At 41.8% G+C, this 3,414-nt stretch overlaps 1 protein-coding gene across 1 annotated transcript in view; it reads right to left on the bottom strand.

The window, feature by feature from the left end:
- The window catches only part of LOC105562444 (cysteine-rich secretory protein 1-like), a 61,982-nt gene extending 59,703 nt beyond the window's left edge, over positions 1–2,279 (bottom strand). Inside the window, exon 1 of the mRNA XM_012013291.1 lies at positions 2,134–2,279. The gene's annotated coding sequence lies outside the window, so the exon portion shown is untranslated. The remainder of the gene's footprint in view (positions 1–2,133) is intronic.
- Between the last annotated feature and the right edge of the window lie 1,135 nt (positions 2,280–3,414).

Below are 3,414 nucleotides of genomic sequence, written 5' to 3'. Positions count from 1 at the left end.
TATTAAGATCTTGCCGGTTATGAGCATCGTTTTTACATGATAATCAGCTAATAAATCATGCGCACATTAATGCGCATAATTAATGAGACTCGATCAGATTCTTCCGTCATGTAAATGACATTGTCGTTAAATGATGAAAAGCGGATAATCTTATGAGCATTTGTTATAAGCCAAGTGAACGATTACACAGGTCTACAAGATTTTCCCCACCGAGATCTAAGGGTGTTTCTCTATGTAATTTTTTGCGCTGAATCCAAATCTGGCCGCAGAATTTGTCTAGCACGTCAGGATTTTGAGATATTCTAATTTAAAAGTGCAAAAAGGCCATTTTTTTGACATTTTCAGATGGAAATAAGTTTGAAACGCGATAATACTCGTTAATTTGGTCAACAGATTCGGTTTTCGAAATGGTGTAATATAATTACAACTGTAGGACACTTAATATTAACAAATTCCATTTTCTTTGGTGCCTAAGCACCGAACGTTTCTCAGACCGATTTCTTTAGAACTTTGTATCAAAGGGTTTTTCGGGTCACTGATTAAGATTTTAAAGTTAGAATTTGTATTTTCAACACGGCTGATCAAATATGGCGGCCCAAAAATAAAAAAATCGTTACAATTCTCTCAAAATCCTGACGTGCTAGACAAATTCTGCGGCCAGATTTGGATTCAGCGCTAAAAATTACATAAAGAAACACCCTTAAATCTCGGTGGAGATTCAAAAGTGTCATTTTTGTAGGCCTGTGTTATAAAAGTCTCGTACTTGTTTGATACTACCAAGTCAAGCAAATAAATAAACGAGTTTTCCATCGAGACGAATCCACTTATTGTAATAAAGCCGAAGGAGAGGAACGACGCGTTGCGCTGTTAAGAAATTTGTGAACTGTGGAAAGTTAATTAAATGCCGGCGGTGATCGCGCTAATTAGGATAGCCACGGGCGCTCGCTGGGTTTTCGCTGGGTTTTCGCTGGGACAGTTCGCCTCATCGGAGTTTTGTTGGGAACTGCATCAAACGGGTTTTGCCAATCCCGCCGCATACTCTTCCCGGTCTTCGCCGACCCATGATTTTACCCGGTAACGCTCGGTAGCTGTTACACGAACAGTTTCGTACTGTTATACGCGTACACACAGCAAGTTTTTGCGCACGGTGCCTCGCACCCTTACGTGTCCCTGTCGCGCCGCCCTCCCGAACCTCGTTAAAGCCGTTTCCGGGCGTTCCTATATGGCGCTCGTTCGCCCATTCATTGCCTCCACCCTCCGTTATAACCGGAATCGACGATACGTTTTCCAATTTTTATCGTCTCCTTTTTTTTTTTATCAATTTCGATGGAAAGATTTGTTGCACGGGACGCTATTAGTCTCCATAGTTGGAACAAATATTCATTGCATTACAATCAGTCGGCGCCTCTTTATTTGCCAGCGCCTGCATGCGGACATCGTACGGACATACGTATTTACAAAAATTAATTTTTACTAATTGTGTTTATCAATTTATCCATTTCACATGCCTGCCGGGACATGGTAGTTTGTTTACGGATTTTTAAATTTAAATACTCACTTCGTACTTACGTTTGTTTATGCGTTAATTCATTATATTTATATCAATCGCTTGAAATGTTTTCCCTCGCGATAATTCAAACTTTAACGTAAAATACGAAAACGTAGCGTTTTACATTTGAATAAAGATCCATCATCAGAATTATAATCTAAATTTCCTCTCGCGCCCGAGGATTAAAGAGCGTCAGACATCGCAGGATAATATTCCCGAATTAAACATCTCGCCGTTTCAATATCGCTCCATTATAATATAAACTGCGTATAACGGGACGACCCAGCGAGAAAGAACGAATCACTCGTGGAATAATATTGCCGGATTGAGAACTCACCGTTTCAATGCGCGCCGCTCCATTAAAATACAAGTCAGGTATAATAAACAATTGCGAGAGAAAAATTGGAAAATCACAAACATCGCGGAATAATATTCCTATTGTGTGCGTGCGTGCGTGCGCGCGCGTGCGCGTGCGCGTGTATTGCCTGTTGACGAACTCATCAATTTCGTATTGTCCCGTTTCCCAATAACGTGGAGCATTAAGGGTGCGCAGCGCAATGGCGTTCGCAAACTAAGAAACTCACCCTTTAAGCGTCGCTCCGCCGCCACAATACCGCGAGCCAGATGTGACAAGCCGGCGCAAGGTTTTTGCGCTGCGCGAACTGCACGTTTGCACGGCACCGCGACAGTAAAAAGCCGCGGTGTACTGGCGATCGATCGCAACCGGCTTGTCTTTTATAGTCTTTCGGAGCGCCGTAAAGCCCTCCTATTGATGAAGAGTAATCAGTCTCGAAGGCTCGCGGTAATAATGTCTTCGTTAAAAGCCCCGTTTGAGTCATCCCGGCTTGGTAGGAAAATGAAAATGCGGAGAACGACAAGCCGCGGCTTGATTGAACGCAAACAATTCCGCATGACGATACACGCAACGATCGTTATATCGCGGATTGTCGCGCGATTGCCGCGCGAGCGTGATTAAATATGATTAAATATTATTATGCAACGCCAGGCTGCAGCTTGAACTTGTACACGGGAGATAATAAATCGTCTTACATTTTTGCTTCCTCTTTCTTCGCGCACGATGCATAATAACTAATAATTACACAGGTTCCTCTACCGCTGCGTACTTCATTTTTATTGTTAATTCCACGGAATTCAAGTCGCGCTTTTCTCACGAAAAATTGAAGAATAGTTTAATGGCGAAGTCAGTTTATTAGGAAATAAAACATATTTACGCGAGAAACAAAAAGTACTTTATCCGTCATAAAACACGTAAAGTCGTTATGAAAAATGTACATTCTTTTACCTATGCTATGTGTACATAGGTACTGCGGAACAACGGCGTACTTATGTTGGAAATATTTATATTATTTTCGTGTCAATTATTAAGTACTGATTGCCGCTCTTTTTTCTCGTCGGTGTATTATTCATTCGCGTCATACAAGCGCGAGCGATTTCGCGGACGTTTTATACGGAGAAATAATTTCTATTTAAAAAAAAAACGCCAGAGAAACGTCGGAGCGATATGCATTTTATTACGGACCGCGGCGTGTGTAACAAGCGTGTGTTCGAATATTACTCGAGCATCTCGCGTGTTAAACGCGCTCGCATTAAAGTATCGCGCGCGAGTGTCGGTAGTAAAACGTTAATTACCGGTGTAAAACGAATGTTATACTGCCGTCTGTTCGACTCGTGTTTTCACCTACGGTGAAAATGAATATCCTTTGACCCGGAAATCTACCCTATCCCTTTTCGAGATTTCAAATGAAATAATGCACATTTAAATGCTATTTTCCCCCCGCCGATTATTAATACGAGTCCGTTCCGTGTACGGCGATGCGCTTAATTCGCTAAAAATTTCGTTATGC

This window comes from Vollenhovia emeryi, unplaced genomic scaffold (genome assembly GCF_000949405.1).
Source record: "Vollenhovia emeryi isolate VEMERY1.0 unplaced genomic scaffold, V.emery_V1.0 DF939188.1, whole genome shotgun sequence".
Classification (NCBI taxonomy): domain Eukaryota; kingdom Metazoa; phylum Arthropoda; class Insecta; order Hymenoptera; family Formicidae; genus Vollenhovia; species Vollenhovia emeryi.
The sequence above is the reverse complement of the archived record's forward strand: the minus strand, read 5'-3'. Positions and strand labels throughout refer to the sequence as shown.